Source organism: Neodiprion fabricii, chromosome 5 (genome assembly GCF_021155785.1).
Source record: "Neodiprion fabricii isolate iyNeoFabr1 chromosome 5, iyNeoFabr1.1, whole genome shotgun sequence".
Taxonomy (NCBI): Eukaryota; Metazoa; Arthropoda; class Insecta; order Hymenoptera; family Diprionidae; genus Neodiprion; species Neodiprion fabricii.
In genome coordinates this window covers 25894850-25921468 of record NC_060243.1, presented here as the reverse complement: position 1 = coordinate 25921468, position 26619 = coordinate 25894850, and the positions used below count along the sequence as shown (strand labels likewise).

At 42.2% G+C, this 26619-nt stretch overlaps 1 protein-coding gene and 1 long non-coding RNA gene across 7 annotated transcripts in view; one reads left to right on the top strand and one right to left on the bottom strand.

Annotated features, from left to right (window-relative positions):
- LOC124183633 overlaps nt 1-26619 on the top strand; it is a 184667-nt gene that overhangs the window by 40737 nt on the left and 117311 nt on the right. For all 4 annotated transcript variants that reach the window (XR_006871020.1, XR_006871019.1, XR_006871018.1 and 1 more), the window contains one exon: nt 16871-16936. This is a non-coding gene — a long non-coding RNA (uncharacterized LOC124183633). The remainder of the gene's footprint in view (nt 1-16870; nt 16937-26619) is intronic.
- Nucleotides 1-26619, bottom strand: part of LOC124183632 (steroid receptor seven-up, isoforms B/C) — a 97711-nt gene that overhangs the window by 22792 nt on the left and 48300 nt on the right. The gene's annotated exons all lie outside the window — the stretch shown is intronic.

Genomic DNA, 26619 nt, shown 5'->3' with positions numbered 1-26619 from the left:
CGGGTTGTCAAGCTGTGGGTTATAGTTACCGAGCCCATATAATATACCGCCGTATCGTTACTGCTCGTATCGTTCGGTTGCGGCCAAAGCGAACTACCTATAATTCCACTCGCATGCTTACAAGCATACATTATACACACATGTATGGGTTTAGACGTACGTGTGTACATAATGCACACATTATGCGTATAGTTATACGGGCATAAAATATGAAATAATATTCATTAAAGTAGTGGGATATTAATAAATCGAGCGATTGTTGGGGAAGCCCCGGCACGGTGCATAACTCAGAGAGCGTGAATGGAAAATGATGAGAAATGTCTCTCATTCGACGGTGGGGGGTCCGCGTGGCGGAGGTCGCGGCATATAAGAGTTGGTTATCACACCATCTGAAATCCCGAAGGTCCGAACGAGCCCTGAATCGTACCACTGCGCCATAAACACCCGCGTAACGACCTCGCACACACGCACACAGACGCACAACCAAAACCTTCCTCCTCAATTTCTTCGCTGCTTCACTCGACACTCCCGGTCTCTCTTACGTTACCTACGTAGCTTCAGGTACTCGTTCACATCTATACAGGGTGAAACTCGAAAAAGAAGCTTCACCGACTGACAGCTCTTACGTATTACATCCTTGTTTGAAACTCTCGAGTCTACAGCGGGACATCCGATCATTAGCCCTCTGACGGCATGGTTCATTGAATCCGTAACACACCCCAATTCAATCGGAGCATCGCAAGAATGTTCTTCTAATCTTGTATCTGTAGTTCACTTTTGGATGGATGGACGGACTGGATTGACAACGAGTTAATCATCTGGCTTCCGGGTTGTCGGTACTGCTGAAAATTCTCTAGGGGTGTTTCGATGGTCGAATGCACGGAGATCCCCAAAGTGTAGTTGTTGAACTGATAAGATCGTATGATCGAAACACCGTCAGGCAGGTTAGTGAAAACTAATATCGAGAGCTGTTAATGCAATAAATTTTAACCTGAGCGAAGAGAGGTTTATTAGATGAAAATACATGTCATGAGCTCGGTGTTTTAAGTCGAGGATAGGACCCTGAAAGTTGGAGCAGAATCCATGACCCAGAGGCCTGATTGTACTCACTCTTCTTGTGAGTGCATTTTCAATCGATGGTATTGTAGTTGCGTGATTAGTTTCTTCAGCTCTGGTTCGTCGCACCAGTTTTCGAAGCATTCCAAAGGTGTTCTCTTTTAGACCGGTCACCCGCTGTTTCCACTCGCATTAATTTACAGTCAGATAGGCGAAGAGTGGTGGTATACGATGACCAGATCCCGGGAGTTGTAGAGAACGGAGTAACGTAAGTTTCAGTAAGTGCAGTGGTAGTGCTGGTTTGTCGAGGCAGCAGCATGGCAGCAGAAGGAGCTCCTTACTCAGCGCAACAGCCTCTCAACTATGCCGGGTATACATGCCTATTCCCTCTCGTATATATTCAGATCTAATTAAACCCGAGTACGTCGGGATTAACGGTTAACCGGCAACGAGTTTGTCCATTCTTCTTCAAGCACGACGTGTGCAGGGTTTTCGCACGTGTGCAGAGCCGAGGAACTTGCGTTTGGACTCCAGAATCGGCGATTAAAGCGTTCGCAACAACGTGTCCAGAGACTGGGAAGGATTGGGTCTGGGGCCCGGTTTGTCCACCTACCACCGCTAAGCTGGCAGCGCTTACCTAATGCTCGTGTAGTATCTGCCAGGTATCGGAACCGCGTCTATTGATCCGGGGAGGGACATTATGCAAATGATGTGCATCAAGCGTGATTTTCATTCAATTTAACTTTCGTGTCGCGAGCTTGTAGCCAGATATCCTGACCAGATACCATCCCTCAGCGGTTGTCATTGCACCGACTGACCGAGCGCTTAATCACGAAGACCAACATCGCGGATCACCGTCTCGACCCCGACTTACCGAGGAGCCTTTACCGCTTTCCAAACGAGCCCCTTACTCGTTTCCGAAAATTCTTTCGGTACTCGGACCTCGGTGTACGACCCGGCTTTTCGCCTCGGCTGTGGATCACTGCCCGTTGGCCAGCAGCGAGAGGTTTGCATGCTTCGCAAGGTTCGCAAGGTTCGCAAGGTTCGCCAGTTCGAGGTACCTGGCTCGGAGAGAGTAAGAAGATGACTCGGAGAGCGAGACCGAGTGCCGGAGGAGGTCGGGTTATCAAGATACGCTGCAGCCCGAGAGGCCCTCACCTCCGCGTGTACCTGGTCCAGCGTGTTCGGCTCGTACGTGTATCCTTGGCTCCCACATACCGCGAACGCGTCTTCCCGCTTCCTACCGATGCTTCTTATTCGCCTCTCCTCGTGTCTCCTGGCGCTGCGAGAGGCCTCGGGAAACCGGTATATGCAGCCCCTAAGGAGATGTACGTGTGATGCACCGTGATTTTACGGCCCGGCGTGGATTTCTCGCGCTGCATGTCTCCGCTACGTGGCGAGGAAAAGCATCTGGCGTTGACGATGATACCGGCTAACTTTCAGTGTCGCAGTGTTAGTTGTTCGAGTCTCCATCCTCGTGATCCTCGCACGGACGAAATCACTTACTAACCAATCCACGGATACGTTTGTATAACTTGTAGATAGTTGTTTGAGAGGCTGATCAATTACACCGTCAAGTGGGAAGGACCCATTGCAATTCATCCGGATTGAATGCTTTGGAAACGCAACTCCGGGACGCATTTACCACGGATTTGTTTACACCGTGTGGAAGGGTCCGGCCTCGCGTCGTCTTTACATCTTGTTGTTAAACGACGTTGCGATGAATGGAGTAAATGGTCCATGATTTGTACTCGGGCAGGCCTGTAATGCTGGACAGTGTCCGAGGAGAATGGATGCCGGAGGAAGAATGGGCCTTGTTTTGGGCCTGGTGCTCACCGTTTCGGCAAGACAACGCGTTGGAGAAGCCAAGCCGCGTATGCATCCATTCGCCGTTGGACACTCTGCAGGTATATTTGTTAGATGTCGATGGGCGTGCTCTTTGCCACGTGCTCGTGCCAACTCTGCAGCTGCCGCCCGTCGGACCTCGTGTCCCGCACCTTTCGGATCGACGAGATAAAGATCCTGCCCGCTTCACGCGGAGAAAATACGGTTTGTTGTCGATTTTGTTTGCACTCTGTTTGGCTGATTACACTCATTGTGGCCGTGGGCGGTTAGTGAAGGACTCGGTCCCTGCAGCCACGGGGAAGAAGAAGAAGAAGTGGAAGGTTACAGCCGTTGAGTTCAGTCTAGACCGTTGAATAGGAGAAGCTGCTTTTTCACGTAACGTCGATGCGGTTGAGGAGGAGGCGGAGGATGAAGAAGCAGAAGAAGAAGAAGAAGAAGGAAGAGCGAGAAAGAGAAGGAGACGACGACGGGCGGAAAAGTCTTGCGCATTTTGTCAATGGCGGAAACTGAAAGGCTCTCGGAGCGACCCATTGTGGCGTCAATAGGTCCTGGAGTGAATGGTAAACACGCTTAACCTCCCAACCTATTGTTGGACCGTTATCCGATTTGGCGCACGCGGCTGTCAGTCCTGCGTTTCCTATACTCCGATAGGCGCTGCGCAGTGTTATCTCTCTCTCTCTCTCTCTATATATATATATTTATATATATACACACACACACACACACACACACATATATATGTATGTATACCTCTGTATCCATTCTTGCGCACCTCGTGCGTCAAATTAACTCCGGAGTTGCCAGCGATGCGAGAGACCATCCCGTAACTCCCCCTTTCCACTGTTTTCCATTTTGAATCTAAATTCTTTTTTTTTTTTTCTTTGTCTTTTTGTCCATTTCACGCTCTCACCCTGGTCATGAATTTCATCGTGTACCGGACTCGATCCACGAGTTTGGAGTTATCTGTAATCATTTCGACGATTTCACGCACTTCGTGTTATTTACATGTGTGCTCTGGTTCATGTGTTGTTACAAAATTTACTCTTTTTTCACTACTAAACGCAGTTCGATATTATAACGTATAAGTTGGGTGTGGTTCCGTAGTGTTTTTCAAACATTTAATTACTTTCCGGAAGTCAGAAATACGTCTCTCTCTCTCTCTCTCTCCCTCTCTAAAATGTTTCGTATCAATTTTCCTGTTCTAATTAATCTTATTTTATTTTTAACTATTCTTTTTATACTCTTGCTCAGATTTTTACCTCTTTACTTATTCATTTATTTATTATCTCTCAACTTGATAATTCTCTTTCTTATTTATTATTACATTTGTTTATTTATTGCTCATTTTTGTTCCATTTACTTTTATCTATTTTTATCTCCTTCTTTTGTTATTCCTCTTCAACCATAGTTTCAATTTGTTGTCGGATTTATTGTATCTCACACGTGTAGGTAGGTACACATTCAATTTTTGTAGGTGTTTTCTGCATATATCGTCTGATGGGACTTGTTACAGGGCGAATAATCGTTTTCATCTATCTATCCACCTTCTAACTCTTCGAATGGAAACGGCCACACGCCAGTTTGAAAACAGCAAGGAAACGCCTAACACGATTCGAATTTTGAAACGGAGAATTGAAAAACAGTTTACGATCGCCGATCGGGCTCATGGTTTTTGGCGATCGATCAACGGACGGTCTTTTACCAGCTTTTGACGGATGTCCAGGTACCGTTGGCGTCCAGGAGGGTCGGACGACGGTGGAGTTTGCGAGTTTCTAAAGTGCGCTCATTGTGGCGTTACGTGATCTTGCACGGGGCGGACACGCCGGTGTTATTGGATTACGGGTATTATAGTCGAGTCCAGGTGGCGGTCCGGTCGACCGTATATAAGAGAAATACCTCCGAATATGAAAATAATATTTTTCACCGTCGTTTTTATGATTGATATTTATTCAAGCTACTCCGATCGTCGTCTCGCCCCGAATGTATACCTACTTTTGTTACTTTTGTCACGGCTTTTACCCTGCCTATATATATAATACAATACGTATGTATATGTGTATGTATACACATATATATACACGTATATGCATTATATACATTTCGCGACGTCATTTCGCCGCGTTGCGGCAGATCGCCATTGAATATTTCGCAAGACTGTTATACACGTACAGCTTAAAAATTTATACCATTCATTCGACGTCTCTGAAATTCAATAACGGAGAAGGAAAAACCGTTGCGAGTATTCCGTCATCTCGTCACATGACAATCCTCGCGATATCTGTCCACTTTTCAAATCCTCATGCTGCCACCGTTTTCTCTTTTCCTCGACGACTTTCCCCCTATCAGACTCACTCAAAGTTCAATTTCACTCGTTGGAACTGCCGGCCGATTTTGCTAATTCTTCCGCATAATGTGATTCGGACTACGCGGTTAAAACCACTCCGTCTCGCGGCATACCGCCGAGTTTTTACTCTCAGTTATAACTTTGTTTCAGACAAACAATTCGCGCGCTACGATTCTTGGGCGAAAATCCCCGTTCGGCGAAAGGGTGAATTTCAATCACCAGCTTCGCCGCTTGTCGTCGTTCTCGTTGGGGATCCGGTTCCACGGTGTAAGTGAGAAGTTATGGTCCCCCTGCTTTCTCAAACACGGCCTATTGAGTTATAACGTCGAAACAATGGAAGATAAAAATTATGAGAAGTTACAAATTTCGACAAACTTTCGACTCGGGCTACCAAACTCATTTTCTCTTCACTAATTTGCACCTTAATCGTCGAATTCTCATCGCACAATCGCTACAGAATGTCAAAGAATTTTTATTTCAATTCTGGGATCGAGTCTTCGTGCAAGAATTTTATAACTTGAGGAATTTCTACGACTTCGCATAATTAATCAAAACGACTTTGAGTGATCCAGACGGAATCAAATCACTCGAATTATAACTCGAAGTGAATCGATGCGGTTTCGTGTGACTTGAAATCGCTTCGAGGTCACCTCGCATGGCGCGGAAAAAATTTTCGTTGCAATTAGTGATACCTAATTGTTATCCAAGAACGATTCGAAGACTGTTATAATTTCTCATGCAAACGGTATGCGGAGGATTTCGATTCGTACCGACGACGAAGCATCGCAAGTTATACATATACGGGGGAATCCGAGTTTTAAGTTCGCTCTCTTCGCGCGGGTTTGCCAATCGCTGGGGGATAGATAATTGGCATTGCGTGCCTCGAGATAAACGGCCGTGATTGGCGAAAATAACGATTAATAATTACCCACTTGCCGGGTTCCAGAGCCTGGCGGCTTTCCAGCCCTCTCATCCTTCGGCAAGACATGCATCGAACGATTCCCCTCGCTTCTGATCTATGTCTGTATAATATAGGTATCGACTCGGCCGTTATTCCTTCAGTACCATTACCCATATTCCTCTTACAAGCCGTCCAAGAATTCCCGATATCTACCCACTTACGCGTAAGGTAAATTTGCCAATTATTGACCCATTTATTTTACAAACTTATAAATTGACAACACAAATTAAACATTTCTCTCAGTGTAGAGAGTCAGACGCTAGGCATTGATTTTTTCGTCAATTTGGAACTAACTGTAAGAATCAAACAGCTACAACCAAAGAGGTCAATAATTGGAACAGGGTGAATAACTGATACACTTAATTCAAGTCTCTCTGTTTGTTACAACGTCATCCAAAGTCTTCTATCAATCGCACAATTTTTCCTTGTAATACACCGTAAAAAATATTCTGTCGTGAACTTATACACAACCATGATTTGCCGTCAATTCAACATTATCGGCGTTCACGTGACGCTAAAAATTGTTCTATCCGTACAAGTCCACCACACCGGCTAATTTTGACAGGACATATCTTACACCGATACGTAGCATGATTTATCCATTTCAATGAAAAGTCTTTCGATAAAACGCAGTCCCCGAGATCGACTATCGTAATAACGGGGAAAGGAGAAGGAAACCTGGATAACACGAAGACGAGGAGGAGGATGAACGCGACGAACACGAGTCGAATAAATGTCGCCTCTCGTAACGAGGCTGCGAGCATATTGACGCGAGTGGTTCAACCGAGTTGAAGATTAACTCGAGAGTAAAGCGGGCACGCTTGCTCCTGCTGCTGTTGCTGTTGCTGTTGCTGTTGCTGTTGCTGCACGGCACATGCTCGATCAACGACTACGCGTGTCTCGACTCGGCGCGTGCCTCGCATAACGAACCGCTGTCATTCACACGCTTTATAGTGTATACGCACGCGTAGCTCCGCAGCTTCAATGATTTGTAACGATTTACCTCACGTGCGATGAAAACTACAATGTCGGTGCGCAGGATCGTTTGCTGGTGCTGATCTAGAGGTTTGGTTGATTTTTTTATTTTCTTTTTTTTTTCCCGATCAGGGATTTCTTTGCGCAGGGTTGAAAACTAACTTGTAGTTTTAAGGAATTTCGACTTTTTATGGAAATCTAAGGACACTTTGATCGGCTTGGAAGCTTGAACTGCGGTAATTTATCAAGCTCATCAAAGAATCGGAAAGCTATTTTAGGTTTGATTGAAAATCTGTTGGGAATTATTGATTTACTTGCAAATAAAATACTGGAATTTTTGCAGGAAAAATTTAGCTAAGAACTTGTTTATTTACCGAGGAAAAGGAAAATATTCGGTAGATTGTATCAACGATTAATAATAAAGAATATCTCTGTCGCTAGTGTGAATCAATTTTATACAGTAAAAAGTGATGCGAGTTTATACTTGAAAAATGCTTTCATCAAGAGAGTTAGAATTTTCGAAAAATCAGTTTGCACAATGGCTTAAGAATTTGAAAGATTTTTCACGCTTTACCTCGGAATGTTGTTATCAGGGATTTTGCATTCATCTTACCGAATGACGTAGAAAACGAATTTGAAAATGGCGCGTTTAACCCCTGTGACGGAACATGAAAATTCTTCATTAAATTTCTCAATTCACGTTGAAACGTGGATCGGATTTTGGGGGATCGTGCTTGACACGTATTCGCCGAGGTGAGAACACGGGGTGTCTGCCCTCAATTTTTCGGCATTAGACGGCCGGGAGAAAGGGGTTAAATAATCTGGTTAGCCGCTCTCGCTGACCGCGAACGGTTGAAGTATGGAAATGAGGGGCATTCATTGGGCAGCACCCCGAATCACCGAAACCTCAGATACGCGAGGAATCTGTATGCGTGTATCGCCTACGGTGGAACGTGTTCTGCACGTCACGTCACGGCGCACAATCAGCTAACGAACAGTTTGCACAATTTATCAAGTCGCATATGATCATCGACTAACCTGATCGCGTTACAACGCCGTTCGAACGTCGCGATATCTACGTTTATCCGCTTCCCGAAGATTTATCGAACAATTCCGATGCAGCTTGCACGTTCCTCTTTTTTTTTTCAACTTTCGTGTCTTTTTTTTTTTTTTGGTTTTTTTTTTCTTACTTTTTTATGCCCGAGGGTAAAAATTTTCACCTGAATATTTTACCGTCTTCGCGAGAAAAAAAGACGTACGTACGTTTCGCCTACAATTTACACCGATATAGGTATATATAGAGACATTTTATTTTTAACTATTATACATTCATTGTTCTTAGTCTGATATTTGTTCGCGCTTACTTATTTGTCGCAAAATGACGAAGCGCCAGTTTCATGACTCACGATTTTCATTCAACTTGGCAAGGTCGAATAAAGAGGGTGGAACAATTCGAAAAATTTACATTTCAGCAGCACCTTTGAGAGAAAATAATACGACCGTTTGAAATGTAAAAGTTTTTTTTTTTTATTGTTGAAAACACTCGAGTCGTTTTATTGGTATCGCGACCAAAAATGAGCGAATATAGCTTCTTAATTTACCATTTTGTGCACGCATTAATGTAAACGATGGTTGAAAAAGTGAAATCGAAAGATCTGCAATTTTCAGTGGCTACTTGTGGAAAAACACACTTTGAACAATAATTTTACCCTTTTTACTCTACCTTTGCAGGTGTTTGAACTTTCGTCCACTGAGAAAAATTTCATTTGTTACGGTAACTAGAAAAATTGATTAAAACAGGTATCGTTAAAAAAAACTGTTTCAACATTGTTGGAATTACGAAAAACGAGGGACGCGTAACCATTTTGCATTATCGTCGATCCTTTTTTGATAATTGCAAGGCAAAATCAGTTTCCGAGGTTTACTCTACTTTTTTAGTTAAACAAGGCTTTAACGTCAATTTGTCGTTACACTGGTATTAAATTTTCGCAACGGTTGCAAGAAAATCTAGCAACAGTGAACGTAATGAGAAAAAATAGTAACGAATGACAGAGTTTCCGGTAACGGCTAGAAAACTAATTTAAATTTTCTACCTAGAACAATATTTTTCGATTGTGGTAAAAAAATGGAAATAGTTGAGGACCGAGCGGTAACCGGAACTAGAAATTTTTCTCAGTGTCGTTTATATGAAATTTTCGGCAGTACTCGATGATAATTCATACGACATTGTACGACTTTTGACTTTTGCCCGAAACACGTAAGGTGTAGGTAAAATACAAAATTGGGATAAACGTCGTTGACTTCGAGGCAACCCCATTTCTGCACGGGATATTTCGGGGGTTGCAGAGTTGGCAAGGGGTTATAACATAATTGTATTAGGCCTCGGCCACCGCTGCACGAGGGTGACGAGGACAGGGATGGGGGACTGCCGCGTGAAATTAATGCCTTGGGCTTATCAGCGGCCTGACACTTCACCGTTAAAACTCCTATATACACTCGTTGTACGTCCCTGCATTGGCGTAGGGCGACAAATTCTCAACCCCGATGTCGCGATCGTAATGAAGAAATAATTTCACCTTTTTTTTTCTGTCGGACGAAGTTGTTTTTTCTTTTTCTTATTTATTTATTTTTTTTATTTTTATTTCAAATTTGGATCGAATATGAAACAGGTACTTGGACGAGCGAACATTTTCCGGAAAACGGGTTATGGTTTCAATGTGAAATGAAGATACTGCTAAATGAGGGCGAAAAAAAAAAAAATTCGTCGTTTTTTTTTGGGATTTATAGGAAATTTCTGGCGCAGAATTTGGCACGTAAACTTCTGTATACTTAATCTGAACACGGCAAAAGAATTTTTCGACTCTGATATGGACTTGATATGGTGAACGATCTGATTGAGAAATTTTTTTTTTTTTGTTTGTATTAAAGTCATGTCTTTTGACTAAGAAAAACGAGGTTGGAATAAAAATTTCAGTCTTCAATGAAAGTCACATATTTTTTTTTTTTTCTTTAAATATATATATATATATATATTGTTACAAAGGGTGAAATCACCCGTCTTACCCCCTTTTAATAATCTAGTAGTCATCATAGATAAAAGAAGTTTACAAACCTCTTATGTCTTTAAAAAGAATAAGGTTGCTGCGTCAACCAACATTATTGTAAAAACAGTCTCGTTTCAGACTTTAAACTAGGAACACGTTCTCTGCTATTAAAGCTTTTTCACGACATTTTATTTGCGCCTTTAATTTGTCTCATTAAATAAGCTCACGAATCCTTTTTAATTTTTGCAACGTCATAAAACGTTACAATATATATATATATATATATATATATATATATATATATAAATTTTTTCCCGATTTTTCTAAACTTATTAATTTATTTGCAATATTTGAAGTCTTGAAGGATAAAAATCTCCTGAGAAAGATCCGGTGTTGCGTACGAAAATATTTGAGCAACGGTCCATTGTGAACTGACTCTTCCTTAGATTTTTTTGTAAATTTTTTTTTTCCGTTAAAAATGGATCTGATCGATTTTCAACAAATCCACAAGAATGTCTACACGAAAAAAAAAACGCCGTCAAATTTACTAAAACATTATTTGTTATATATATATATATATATAGTTACAAATATATATATATATAGTCAAATATTTTCGTACGCAACACCGGATCTTTCTCAGGAGATTTTTATCCTTCAAGACTTCAAATATTGCAAATAAATTAATAAGTTTAGAAAAATCGGAAAAAAATTTCTCCACTTGCGGGGAAAAAACAGTTTTTTTCCCACTTACGGTAGTGGAAAAATATTTCACTACCGATGGAGAAATGGTTCGCTATTTCCAAACGAACACGTCCATTCATTGAGAAATATAGCGTCTTTCGGTCATTTTCAGCAGTCGGTAAAAATCGCCTAACTTTGTGACATTTATCGTGAAAAATATCGCGTGCAAATCTTTGGAAATGAAAATTCGAGTTCGTATGATATCCTAATTCGCACCGGGTCAGAATCTACACTTTTACGCTCTCGTTGAACAACATGTCGCTTTAACCCTGCGCCGATATCGTTTTTCATAATTTTTTAACACGCTTAGGAGTGTCAAAAATTTTTTAAAAAAATTCAGGGTATCGTTATAACATTTCTACTCGATGATCCGGTAGTTCGAACTACAAAATTTTCACTCGTTGATTAAATGGAAAATTTTTTTAAAGTTGTTAAACTCTGGACATACCGAGAAACCGAAAAGTCAGACGATCAACGCAGGGTTAAAAAACGGACAAACTGTTACAAGTTTGATTCGCATTGTTTTGCGGTTTTACGCACGGATTGAAAATTTCACGAATCGGTTTACACGCGTGACGATAAAAGCATGTACGTGCGTCTTTCGATGTTTCAGTGAAATTGTCCGCTCGTGCAGGTTCCGATGTGTGGACGTCGAGTAAACCAACATTTCGGAAGAGCAGTTAGCCCTAATGAGAGCCCTATTAGGAAGTTACGTTATACGCTACACAGTTTCGTCGTGTTGCTCTTGTAGGTATGCGAAGCCCGGCTCTTCTGTCACCCTGCGTAGTAGTTCGGATCGCTCGATGTAAATCAGATTAATTAAACCCTGCTGCTGCTGCTGCTGCTGCTGCAGCCGCGTTGTTCCCTCTTCTGTATCGGAGCTATTTCCCACAACTGCACCAACCTGCTGCCGCATCCCGCACGGGATTAAGCTTTGCTTTTCTTTCTTCTCTCTTTCGTTTGAAAATTTTTATTTTTTTTTTTTCTTCCTATTTTCTTTTCTTTTCTTTTTTTTTTTTTTTTTGTCTTAATTTGTAATTATTATTATTCGTACACTGAGAAAAATTTTCTAGTTCCGGTCACCGCTCGGTATTTAATTATTTTCATATCGCTCAGTTTTTCTAGTTACCGTAAGAAATGACATTTTTCTCGGTGTACGTGTAAACGAGGAATTGACGGGAATTTCGTTGGAAGAAGAATTTGCGATCACGTGGCTTTGCTGGGGTTTGCGTGTATTGAAATTAGCCGAGCTTTTCGGTTACCGATTACACGTGTCCGTTGATTAATGGCGGGGAATTTAGTACGGCTGGAATTTAGAAGGGGGTTAATAGCGCTGCGGTTGGTGGATGAGGAAGAAAAAAAAAAAAAAAAAAGTAAAAGTAGAAGAAGATATTCCACGCTTGGTTAAAAAATAAATAAAAAAAAAAAAAAAAACAAAAGTCGGTGAATATCATCAGGCGGTCCTGATGTCGCTGGAGTTTCGGGATGTTTTAAATGAGGAACAAACGCGTGTTAGATTTACGACCGCCTTTTCGATTTATGTCTTTATTTACTTGTAACGATATCCGTGCCGGCTTTCTCGCTCTTAGCACTCCTTTCAACGACGACACCAACTGCATTTGTCTACCGTTGACGATTGCGATCTGCGATTTTTTATTTAAAAAAAAAAAAAAAAACTTTGCCCCGTTCTTGCAGTTTTTTTTTGTTTTTATTTTTTATTTTTTACTTTATTTAATTTTTTTTTTCTTCCTCCTCCCGCGATTCAACTCTTCGCGCGTTTGGCTACTCTTTTTCAGATCCTCTCTTTATGTACACCCTGAGAGAAACTGCGCGTCTCTCCCTGTCACTTGAAAAACGTTTCAGTTGTCGTGATAAATTGATAGCCCATTAGCTCTCCGCTACTCTGCTACCAGTTTCTTTTGCAACTCGGTGTTTGAATGGCAAAAATACGTACAAGGGGTATTCGACGCACGCGATTTTTTACACTAACCTTGAATTTTTTTTCCCATCTTTCGTTTTTCCTTGTTTGCTAACTTTTTTTGGGATTTTTTTTTTTTTTCTTCTTCATCATTTACCGCGCGGTTCTTTGTTTCGACGGAATTTTCACGCAGCATCGATGATGAAAAAAAAAAGAAGAAAATCGTTGGCGGTATATCGGATCGGAAAATGTAGTACCATTATACTTTGGTACACGCGTTTGTCTGAGAAAACTCGAAAAAGAGAAACGTTACAACAAGGAAGAGGCGAAGTTTCACGCATCTCGACATAGATCGTTAAAAAACAAATTTTTCATCAAGAATTCTAGACTCATTCAAGAAAGTAAACATTTGACCGAACGTCGAAAGAAAGTGAATGTACAACGTGACGAAAAGTTAAAACCTTTAACATGTTGCGACACGGTTATTTCTCATCCTAATTTTGAAAAGAAGGAAAAAGGGAAGTCCACTGACTCTCAGGGATGCAAGTGCGAGAGAGAGAGAGAGAGAGAGAGAGAGAACGAAAAAAAAGTTTGAAGCGCCATCCGGAAATAGAAATAAGACCTCGCCGTTTTTCATTATATGACATAAGATTTAAGGCTTGCAGTCCGGTAAGCTCGGCGTGTGACGGAATAAAAGCTTCTTTGAAAGACGAGACCAAAACTATAAGCCTCTCGACTTGCCTCGCTCTTGGTATATAAACTAGGCTAATTGATATCCGCCCTATACATTTCTACCGTTTCTATTCGTCTCTTATTATATTATCCACCGCGCAAGCCTTCGTTTAAAACTGAAGCATAAAAGACAAACATATCACGAAAAGTAAAAACGTTTGAAAAAGAAAAAAAAAAAAAGAAAAACAACTTTACGACATAAAAAACTTTGAAGAATCTCACATCTATGTTCCTTCGTCGGGTTATATTTAAAATGAAAAATTGAGAAAAAAAAAAGAGAGAATCGATACGGTTCAGTCACGAATAACGAACACAATTTGTGAAATTATTAATCTAAAATACATAGATCTTCTCCACTATCTTTGGATATTGAAAGTGTAATGAAGTAATCGGAGAAAATAGTCGGTTTAGAACTAGTTTTGACATTATATAGATTGAATGTACGATTGATCATTTATTTATTTTAACCTTTTCTTCAATATCTTATAAAACTAGGATTATACTAGGTTTGATGTCCGATTTTTCGAAAAATCTAATTATCGCTTGTTGGAAAGAAAAATGGGGTTATTTCGATCGGTTGATCAGTTCGAAAGTTGAATAAAAAGACACCGGTTTTTCACACTTGCAATGTCAACGTGAATAACGCAGGTAAAAAAAAAAAAAAAAAACATTTTTCCCTAGTTTATATTTTAGATAAATAAATTTTGATTCCGTACATCGAATAATAACCAAAATCTTCATTTATTACTTATAAAGTTTACTTCTTTCTTTCCTTACATTGGTAAATAATCACCGGTCAACGCGAATTTTGTGTCCGGGTTCTAGATGTCAAATGTTAATTTCTTCCACGTAATTCATAAAAGAAAAAAATAGTATTATCAGATAAGGTTTGCTTTCGTTGAACCCAGAACGATATTTTTCGAAAAATTACCTATTTTCTCAAATATTTACCGGAAATAACATTTAAACAAACTTCAGGTTTTATTTATTTTTTTTTCTTTTCATTTTCTCCTTCAAAAAAAAGTGATTCAAACGCGAAAATAAAGTTTGTCTAATTGTTACTTGCAACAAATGTTTGCGAAAGTATGAAATTTTTCCGAAAATTCGAAATATCGTTCCGGTTTCAACGAGAGCAAACCTTATCCAATAAAACTGTTTCTCCACTTCATCATTTAACACGTGAAAAGATAAAAAAAATCACAAAATTCGACCGTCTACAACCCATGGACACAAAATTCTCTCCTTCACCGTTCATAATCCACAATAAAAAGTATCTTTTCCGACGCGGTACGAAGAGGATAACCTACAAGGCCCCCCCCCCGCCCGTTTTGAAACGGAGGCGCCGAGTCGGGATCGACGAAGAGGAGGCAGCCCAGCTACGCACGTGGTGCCCAGTCGACTAGAAACGCCCGGAGGGTATATTGGCACGAGCCAAGCCGCGCGACGACGCGAGAGACGCAAGAGAAGAAGAGAACGGTGAAGAGCGTGTGTCTGTCTGTCTGTCTGTCTGTCTGTCTCTCTCTCTCTCTCTCTCTCTTTGTCTCGAGTTGCTGCTGCTGCTGCTGCTGCTGCTGCAACAATTGCTAGAATTCCGATAGAGGTGCTATTTTTACAGGGGGTGTCGCGGAGGCAGAGCTGAGGATGGCGGGGCGAGGGGGTGGGGGGGGGGAGGAGGGGGAGGAGGTATGGCTGTTATTTAGCTTGCCCCCGTCAAACGGGGCCGTAAAACACGCTTGCGGCCCGTAAATAAAATCTGTCTCTCCTCTCTCGCGATCTCCCTCCATCCCCCCCCCCCACCTTCGTAGGCTCGTAGGACCGACGCTGCCGTTACTTTTCCTGTTGCCGTTGACGTTGCCGCAGCTACCGCCACCGCGGTAAATCTAGGCAATAGAGAATATATGTATATATATATATATGTCCCTAAGAGAGTAGCGCGCGCTCCGGGCTCTTTTGCATCCCTTCCACTTGGCATTTTGCTCCCCCCCCCCCCCCCCCCCCCCCCCCCCCCCCGCCACTTTTCGTGTCCCGAGTTCTTGGACGGAGAGGATACCTTTAAGCGTCTCTACGATGTATATATGTGTATATATTTCGGCAATGCACATTCCGGCTTTGTCAGAATACATATAATGTATATATATATGTATATGTGTATATATATATATGTTTACTTTGTTTAATCGCGTGCCAATTGGGTTGACGTGTGTTTAATTATAGAGGGATTATCGAGGGATGTGATACGGACGGGGGATAAGGAAGGTTATGTTTCGGTATTTTTTTTTTTTTTTTATTTTCAACTTCGTCGTTTCAGGTGCGCTAGATTTTTTTCGCGATAATTTGAGACTGATTTTTTGATTTGCAGGAATTTCGAAACATCGATGGTTTTTGAATTGTAGTCGGTTTTTAAGCGACGATGGATTACCGAGCGTACACGTGGTGATCGTTGGGGAGGATCGAGTATTTGATATACGGTCTCGATTGGCGATTCGATTTGTAAGTTCGAAAACTATCCGTCGAGCGATTTTCTGGGATAAGAACTTTGGTTTGAGATTTTTACTGTGAAATCTATTCCGAATGTTTTGATCCGTTCGATGTGTAGAAAATTTACGAATATTGCAATTTTTTGAAAATAACGAAGACGATGGGAGGACCTTAAGGTACGAATGCATTCTTCTTACAATTAGTCTCAATTTATGACGAAAAATTTTGATATTACGGTATAAATATCTAATAGGCTATCGAAATTTGGGCTTGACTGATTCGTCAAATTTTGAATCGTCGACGTCGAGGATCCAAGGTACATTTGATTTACGGTAGAGAAAGTCTCTTGAGTCGTTTCACACGATAGTTTCTTTTTACAATGGTTAATTCAAACTCCGCTCTCATTCGCCCGGAAGTGAAGCGATCAGAAATTTGTATTAGCAAAGATTAATTTCTAACAATTTTTTGATCACTCTGAATTACCGAAAGAAATTTCGGATCGTTTTCAATGACTTTGTAAGATCTCGCAGCAATCACATTTCAAAGGTATAATCAACCAACCGACTTACTCGAACAAATGAACCCTCAATTTTAACCTTAATTCCGAATCCTCGAGCAAAATTAATACCCAGGTATCTCTCGCATCAACATCTATGTCTTCCTCTGTTGTACGTATCCTGGGTCACTGAAATTTTGTAATACTCCGTCATTCCCAGTGTGTATGTGTGTTTTTCTCTAGCCCAATTACATAAATTACTGATTATACGTTTCAGGTATCAGGCGGATCCACGATACCCGAGTCCAGAATGCTTGGAAAACCAGATCGTGTGAAGTTTAAGGTAAGAGTCGATCTCCTTTCCAAGAAATCTTTTTCGTAGACGTGCTTGCGAATACGTATGTACATACAATAATCCATAGCTGCGCATATAGAAACATGGTAGCCCCGACACCCGGATCCTGAGTATTTTTACATGTATTATATAAAATATACCCACTGTATATATATATATTTATGGTACATGTACATGCCTGCCCCGCAGGAGTTCGTAGGTATACCACGTGCCGTCACAGACAATATCACGCATTCACAGATTGCACTGTCAGGGTTTGGAATAATATTCAGGGTGACGGGATATAACCGACTTTGGGTCGCGGTCGAGCCTTGGGTGGGGTATGAGTCAGCTGTACCATCCCCACCACCCCACATCCTCCTCACGGCCATCCGCCGCTGAAAACACCAACACTAGAGAGCAATCTGCGTAGAATGTCAGGCCTGTGTAGTTGCCCGCAAGTAGGTACAGTAGAGGTGTGACGATTTTGCCATATTTCCGTGTCGAGGCCGAAAAGTTATCGAGGTTGCGTCGTGTTTCATTTCGTTTCCTTCCCCTACAGCCCTAAGGCCGGAAAGTTATCGAGGTTACATCGTATTTCGATAATTTTCCTCCCCTGCAGCCCCGAGTCCAAAATGTTATCGAGGTGACATCGTATTTAGATAATTTTCCCCCCTCACAGCCCCGAGTCTGGAAAGTTATCGAGATTGTAACGTATTTCGATAAATTTCCGCCCCTCCAGCCCCGAAGCCGGTAGGTTAACGAGATTTCGGCTCATTTTAAACCTGGCGCAAAGGCTGAACCGCGTTACATTGCACAAATTCGTTCGCCGAATCACTTGCGTTGAGGTTGAATTGAGCCACCCGCGCTTTGGTGTAGGAAAAGGGGGGGGGGGGAGGGATTGCATATGATCGCCGAGATGAAACCGCATGTCCCCCCCCCCCCCCACCACTCCCCCCGCTCTTCTCTCCCTCCGTTTTACGAGATAGACTAGAACGCCTCGTGTATGCCTCGTCAACCACAACCACCACGTGCCCGTGACTGATGTTCCATTTTTTTTTTTTTTCTCTATATTTCTCCCACTTTTTTGTCCTCGTCTTCCTCGCCCGCCACCCGGTTGATTTCTCAATTTCACTGTCCACAATTTATCTACTCCTTCACCTGCACACCGTCACACTGGTTTGGAAATTTATCTATGACGCGCAATGCGTTTTTTCATATATTTAAGAAGATAAAGAAAAAGAAAAATTTCTCTCCTATTCAAGTGTGATGAATAGGGTTGACTTTTCTCAGCTTCTATACGTAAACCGGATTTCTTATTTGCGATCGCCACGTTGTGGTAGAAAAAAAAAAAAAAAAAAAAAAAAAAACACGTTTCAAACCTCGATACTGCGTAGCTGATTAATTTCCGATTACGGTTCGGCTGATAATTTTTTACGAAAATCCTTTACACCACAAGTTGAAACAATGATTGTGAAATGAAAATTGCTGTTGGAAGGCGAAAATTTTTTTCGACGAAATTTTTGGTTTCAAACGTTTGCCACGTCAAGAAAATGTACTCTTCTTTCAAAGGAAAATTAAACCGTGTCAATTTGCCTCTGTACTTTTTACACAACGAACTGTTACACGCGGTTGATAAAAATAATCTTGAAAATTCGTTCCTCGTATTTAAGTACGACGCGGACCAAAACGTGGTTTTTTTTCTTTTTTTTTGTTTTTCAACAGCCGCAGAGATAAACCAGGGACGTTGTAATTTTTTTTTCCGCCCCCCTCTTTATTTTTGTTTCAAGTTTTTTACTCCACCTTGCAAAAAAGGCGCTTGTTCGCGTGCGTACGGAAGGTACGGAGCAAAAGCGGAGATAGAACAACGGCGGAACACGCGAGTTTATTTGGCGGTTGGTATTTACGCGTATAACATAACACTCGTGTACGATATACGCACCAAGGGGTTGCGAAAAGCAAAAGAGCGAGAGGGGGTGGAGGAGGGGAGGGGGGGGGGGGTTTGACTCCCTCGCCGAGGATGTCGATAAGGCTGGCATTGTCCGGCCGTCACGTGGTCCCCCCCCCCCCCCCCCACCCCACCACCACCTCAACCCCTAAACGGCGCTGTTTATATTAAACTCAGGGGTTAATACCGCGGCTTACTCTAATACCTCGCAACCCTTGCCCTGCGATACGGCGATAACGGATATGCATACAGATAGATAGGCCTGCTGAAGGTTGCTGAATTTCCTCAACGCCTGGCTCTCTCTAAAGAGCTAGTCACGCAGTGGAACGGAACGTAGGAAGTGGTAGCAGTTAGTCGGTATGCCGAGAGAGGAGAATCCCGTTTATGTTTTAGCTTCTCGAGGGTAAATGTCGAGGTAAATGTCTGCCTGTGACCCCCTTGTTTACGTGTGTATATGTTTATATATATGTATATATATATATATGTATAAATATGTGCGTTATTATTTCGTACCATACTCTGAGTGCAGGAACGGAGATACCGTGGCGAGAAATTAGATGATATACCTTGACCTCGTTTTTGATGACGAAAATTTCCTACCCTTTACCTCATCAGCGTTTATCGCAAATCGTCGGAACAAAGTTTGTTTTTTTTTTTTTTTTTTGCCCCGTCTATTTGCATACGTGTCGTATGATTATTTTATCACTCTTGTTTTCGCGATCGGTCAGAATCGATGCAATTTTTTGTGGAATTCGGTATTCGTCGATTTCAACTTTTCACTATCCCGGAGTGAGGTGTGACAAAGTCAACGTACGAGGATCATCCGGTATTCTCTTTCAACCTCCACAATTTCACTTCATTTTGTTGGTTGGGAAAATTTTGTGCCGCGATACGACAATAACAAAGTTTTAGTACGAGATATCTAGATGAACGTATGTGTATAGTGGACATGTTGTTCGGTGTCAAGAATTGGGGAGCCGACCCGGTCGACCCGGCTTGGCCGAGAACGCAACACAATGCCGAATGGAAAGCGAGAAGAGCCGAAGAGAGAAAGAGAGAAAGAGAGAGAGAGAGAGAGAGAGAGTGGGAGGGGGCGGAAGAGGGTGGCAGGGGTCGGGAGTCGGGTTCACAGATAACAGTCCGTGTCATGAAGCCACCCTCGTAGGGATGCACATTGGCGTCGGCATTTGCATTGTGTTTCGTTGTCTGTCCCCTCCCCCCGCCACATCGCCCTCTTGCCCGTGGTAAAGAAAAAAAGAAAAAAATAAGAGGAGGGGGAGAAACAAAAATCGCCCATCGCGTTTATATACGGTGTTCTCGAATGCTTTAAGTTATCGCTGCGCTAACCGCGTGTATCGTATGGTCACACCGGCAACCCAAGTATATCGGCGATGGTATGCATGTGCATTGGTGAGGCCTTTCTACGCTCGGGCATAGGCCAGGAACGGAAATGGAAATGGAAATTGGAATGGAAATGGGAATGGGAATGGGAACGTGATCTGGTACCTTACCTAATGCCAATGACAATTACAGCCAACGTTTTATAACCCACCGATAAATGTTGATATGACGTGGTGGATAACTGGTCTCGATTCACGATCGTTCCAACCTGATAAACCACGACTTGATCTCGCAACTGGGATTCAGAAACGAACGAGTCTCGGTGCTCGCCTGATTCGCGCTGTTCTATGATGTTACGACGAAACGTTCAAGTCTTTTCGTCTAATACTCACATTCCTTCGAAAGTGAACAATGCACTGGCACACTGAGAAAAATTTCATTTGTTAGAGTAACTAGAAAAATTGAGTAAAACGGGTGTGGTTAAAAAAACTGTTTGAATATTGTTGGAATTACGAAAAACGAGGTACGCGTTACCATTTTGCGCTATCGTCGATCCTTTTTTGGCAATTGCAACGCAAAATCAGTTTATGAGGTTTACTCTACTTTTTTTAGCCAAGCAGGGCTTCAACGTCAATTTATCGTTGCACGAGCATTAAATTTTATTTTAAATTAAAAATTTCTCTCAGCGCATCGGAAGATCGAGCGGGGTTCGAAGGTTTTCGCAAAAGTCAAATCAAGTCCAGTTGCTTGATCCGATCCGTTGTCGGACGTTGCGCCGGAGAGTAATCAGCGTCTATCAACCGATCACGCGGTATCTACGTTCAGGCGTTGAAATCCTCCGAGGCGTTTGTCAATCACTGATCGTTTCTTCCCGGTCGATTGACGGGACTCAGAGCTCCCAACTTCACGCGCATCTATTATTCGGTGGTGGATTCACTTAAACCCTCAAGCAACCTGCACACCACGTGGCAAGTCCAGAGTCGAAATACGATAAAGCGATGAAAAATAAACGAACAACAATCGTCCTCGTCCTTCTGCAATCTCAGAGGGAAATATCACTTCTCAGTTAACCTTTAATTGGACAACTATATGTACGACGGTACGCATCGACTGCTATCCAGACGTCTCCTCGTCTATCTATCTGTCCGGCTTAAGTGTCTGCTTGTTTTCCTTGCCGTATAATAAAACGTACGCCGCCCTGGCAAGGCTCAATGCAAGAAAGGGTAAGTTGAGAGAGGAAGCCGTTTTCTTATAAAATAGATATATGGTTGGGTAGATAAAACTGCAGTTATGCGTCAATTGACAACGATTGTATGTAAAACTGAATACATTACACGCGTATCCCTCTTCTCTCTCATTTCCGATCGACGAGAGAATGAACGAAGAATCGAGACGGTCAGAAATAAAGATTAACAGATTGTTTGACTATTCGTAACACGGGCAATCGGCTGATTGAATGTTTGAATTTCGTTGACGTCGGATTATTGGCTAACTAACTTTAACACGCTGTTGACAGACTTTTCACGGTAATGTCAAAAGTATTGTATAAAATGACAATGTTGTATCATTCACCCGCGATTATTCGTTTTCTTATATATATAATCTTCAATAATTATGCGTGATTGTTTCTTCATTACGTACTGGTACGTACAATATTCATGATCTATCGAGGTGTATAGGACATCATTCAATGTCAGTTCCGAAGAAATTTCCAATCAGTTAAAGTGTCGGGAATTTCAGAGAACCATTTTTCCCTTACCCACTCTCGAACACCGTATACCTCACCACTGATTTGCTTATAATAATATTTCACGTGATTTCGACGGTGGGAGGTTTTTTTTTTTTTTTTTTTTTTTTTTTTTTTTTTTTTTTTTTTTTTTTATTTGTTTTTTATTCCACGATCTTAAATCAAATACCCCCAGAAGTTGTAATAAATTTCGAACGATTTGCGTTTGCTAATGGTTTTGTTGGTTTCTTTCTGTTAGTTAGAAATTTTCAACGCGAACTTAATCCGATTCAACCATGATGTTCATCGAGTCAGTATAATCAACTTTGTCCAAAGTTCGACAGAGAGGTACACGTATGTTGAGAAGTGATTCAAGTGTAAGTTCATCACGTGGACGCGAGCGAATGTGGCTTTTGAGCACCGGTACCCATATATATCGGAGCCGACAGACAGGCACTCTATGCTTCGCGAGGGGGGGTGAGGGGGTGACATTCGCGGGATAAAATTTACGTATAATTACTATTGACAGTCGGTGGATGGCTGAAAGGAACTTGACAGGTGTGGGTGTGCACGAAGCGTCAGACTCTTCTATGGGCCGGTCGGTCTCTCTCTCGGTCCTCTACGATTGTTGAATAGAAACGCGTACCGCGTGCGTCGTAGTGTTAAAGGACGGACTTACGAATACGTCTAGTCATCGTGGCCGAGGAAAATAGATGGTGGTGGGTGTAGGAGAGGATAAAGAAAACGATAGAGAGAGAGAGAGAGAGAGAGGTTGATAAAGAAAATAGTAAAAAACAAGCGAAAACCAAAAGACAAAGGAGAGAGAGAGATCGGGCACGCGTGCAACGGGACGGCGATGAGAAAGAGATGAATAAGAGTCGAATAAAAAAGATCAACCCACATTAATGATGTGGCAATATTTCATAAAACATACCGACAGTACGCACTTCGGAGAGCAAGCGTGGCTTGATGGTGGTTACCTGCAAGCACCAGTGGTTCGCAGTTCCTTTGTCCTCTTCATCTTCCTCTAAGTCATATTTTACGGTAGACACCGGCGTCTGCCGAGCTAATGGAGCAATCATTCCGATTCTGGATTAGCTCTCTCGGAGATACGAAGAGAGGATGAGACTGATTTTCTTTTCATATGTTCCCCGTATTCACGTGTGAATATTGTTACGCTTTATTGTCAGTTTTAAAGTGCAGATGGTGCGTTCGCGCATTTTTGGGCCTGAAAAATTTGACACTGTCAATGCGAATGTGCAACGGACAGATGCAGCTGACAGATATTTACAAAGCTATTCGAAATCTGTTTACAATGCGTGTACTCTTAAGAATTGCCTGAACTCGGTGTCTGTCAAACGTTTGAGAAGTTTTTTGAACAGATGAGATGACGCCTGATCATGAGATTTGATATCGAAGGACCGTGTCACGTTGTTGGTACTTTCAGGTGGACGTTTGGGTTCTTACACTTGGTATCAACAGGGCTTGGTGTATAAATTTTTATGTGAATTATAAATTGGTTGTGTTCCGATCGTTAACAATTGTCTAATTCTTCAATACCAATGAATGGTTCGAAGTCTTCCGAGTGTCTTTGATTTGCATTGACATTCTTTACAAACACTTTCCTCCGACCATTTGTTTCGACCTGACAAATCACGTGCCGGCTAATTGCAATTGTTTTCGGTAAGTTTTCAACTTGACGAACTGATCGATAGACGATATCTACTTGTATTGCTCGGATCAGCCATTGTCTCATTACTTATACGTATCCAAATCCATACTACGATCAGACCTCCGCGAATAACGGAGGTAATATTCGACCGTCAGGTATCCAGCCTGAACATACGAAGTGGTGAATTTTTGCCTGTTCATCGTGAACGGTGTCTTGATTTTCCACGCGAGTATTATCGATACCCGGTATCGACATGCGGGTACCTATGCATTCGGTCTATGTACCATCGTTCCGAAGCGTCAATCCCACGACGCGGCGGCTGGTCTGCGGGGTGATCTATGAGGGAGCAAACCACGCTGCGTCTAATCTGAACGATACGATCGATGCGTGTGAGGTTTTGAGATGTCGGAGACGAGGATCAGGATGAGAGAGGTGCGGCTGTCGTTTGACGTGTCGGAATCGCGGGGACGGTTTTAGTCGCAACGCTTGGAGCTGCAGCGGCGCGTTGTCCAGCATCTACGAATAGAGGAGGAATAGAACAATGCGCGTTTCGTGGATGTCGCGCGATCGCCGGCTGTTAGACAATGCGCAGGGACTCCCTCTACCTCTACCTCTGATGACAACCGTGTCCGGGCCGAACGACATTCAGAGGCTATCTTCTGCCCCATCTACCCCACAACGGCGCGGAACCGAGCAACGTCGTGGTCCCTGATGCTTCTGGATGCTGGATGCGGTGGGTAACGGCCAGGGCCTAACCTCGGAATACGCCTCGTGGTGCCTATGCAAAACGACGCGACGCAGATACCCTCGACTATTTATTTCCGTGGTATATGGATGCCCTCGGATTATGCTAATGTCCACCAGATTCAACGTCTCCTCTCCACCTTCCTTTTTCCTCTGACCCTTATTCCTTGTTTTTTTTTCTTCTCTCTTCCGTAAGTCTGTCTGTCCGTCTCTGTTTGTCTGTGTGCGTTTTTACGTACGCGATTGACTTTTTAGACTTCTTCACCTCGTCGTTCTGCTCGTTCGTCTTAGTCTTAATTTTTACACTTTTCTTCGCAATCGTAGGAAGACTACGACGAAGCACGAAAATCCACTTTTCAAGTGTAGCGCAATTGCCACACTATCGGTTTTATCGATGTTTCGCAGTTTTGTTATACTTTCATGGTTTCTGTACGTTGCTTGGGTTGAAATTCATTTTTATCCATGTGCAGTCCGCTGGGTTTAGTGCCGTGGTCGTACCGTATTACGATAGCAATTGCCATCGATCCTGCATCGTTGATTTTTTCAAACCTGGCTCATAATTTACTAAGGTGATCAAATATCGGAGAGATTAACTAGCTGACAAAAAAATCAGTTTCCCAACTTGTTCTCATTCCAAAACAAACCGAGTCTATTTGTCAAATTGCATCGAAGAAATGTCAAGCAACGTTAATGCACAAATGTTTAAGATTTATCGAATCGGAACTCGACCCGATTTCGTATTACCGTCTTTCTAATTCTTGCTCGGAGGAGAGCGTTTATCGCCGTAATTTCTTACGTGTTTTTACATGCATGTATGAGTATGTGCGATTTATTTATGAATGTATATACGACGCGAAGTACCTGAAATTACGGTATCTAATTGCACGAGTCAAATGGTGGAACGAGGGCATAGTGCATTATAAAATATCTTTAGCTAGCCAGATCAGTCCTTAGCTTAGCTCTCCGTTCAGCTTTCTCCGACGGCTGAAAATGTATCCGGTGACTCGTCGACTTCGATACTTTGCACTCACATTTGGATTCCGGTTTTCAATCGTTATAAATAAATTTCCGAAATTTTTCATCCCTTCATAAAAATGTTTTTCAGAAGGAGAGTGTTCCAAAAATACTTTGTACCGTATCGGATGTTATATTATTCCAGTTTATCTACATCGTAACTTTCTGAATTTTTGAACGAATCGATGGCAACAAGAAAAGTAGGACAGTATCGGAAGAAGGGAATTTTCTGACCGTATAGAGAGTCTTTTTTTTTTTTTTTCTTCTCTTTTCGTCGGCGTGTTTTGTTCCGGTCACCCGTTAGACGTAAAGAAGTACGGAGACTCGAATAAAAGACGTGTATACGCTCATCTGCAAGGGTATTATGGTGACTGTTGTGTGGTACGTGTGTATCTAGATGAGAAACACTCCCACGATTATGTGGCATGCGATGCAATTCCCTTTGCCTTGCCCAACGTATGGTTGGTAGGTAGGTAGGTAGGTAGGTACGTAGGTAGGTAGGTAGACCACCCCATTAACAATCTAATTAAGCATAACTCAGAGATGCCTGACCTCGGCACAGGCAGACAGACACACAGACACACACATATGCGCAATCATGAAAACACACGTACGCGCATTAAGCAAATTATGTGCTGCTCTCTCGCTGGTGGATCTAAAAGTCCGCGAACGAGCAATGCCACCGCTGTTAACCGAGATAATCCTCTTAAATTGACATCGAGTATTCGAATTCGGGTACCGATAAATTAGCGGGACGTATCGTCACATATTAACATCGTTTGCGAATTTAAACCGCGTTATTGTATATCTCTCGCTCCATTCAATTGTCATGTACGCTGGCGGTATAATACTCGTGAAATTGAAGTGTCCGATAGAGATGATCGAGTCAGTGGTTCACGTATGGAAGTCTTATTATGGCCATAAAACAGGGTATCAGTTTTTGGTATCAATCCAGCTTCGGGCTTCATGGCATTCGTTTTAGTTCGTAATCATCGGTGATCGGTGTCAGTTACGTTTGAACGAACGAATTAGACGTTTTCAATTGATACTGATTTGGTTGGAACTGTTGGATTCGTATATGATTGACGCTCTGGTTTGATTTGCCTAGGATACTTTACTTCTCGGAATTTTTGACAAAAGCTTCTTTTCTAGAAAGTTGAAGACTATAAATTATCACCAGACCGATAATCACTTTGGAATCTTGACGCAAATTTAGTGATATGAGTTTCAGAAAGCCTCAACTTTCA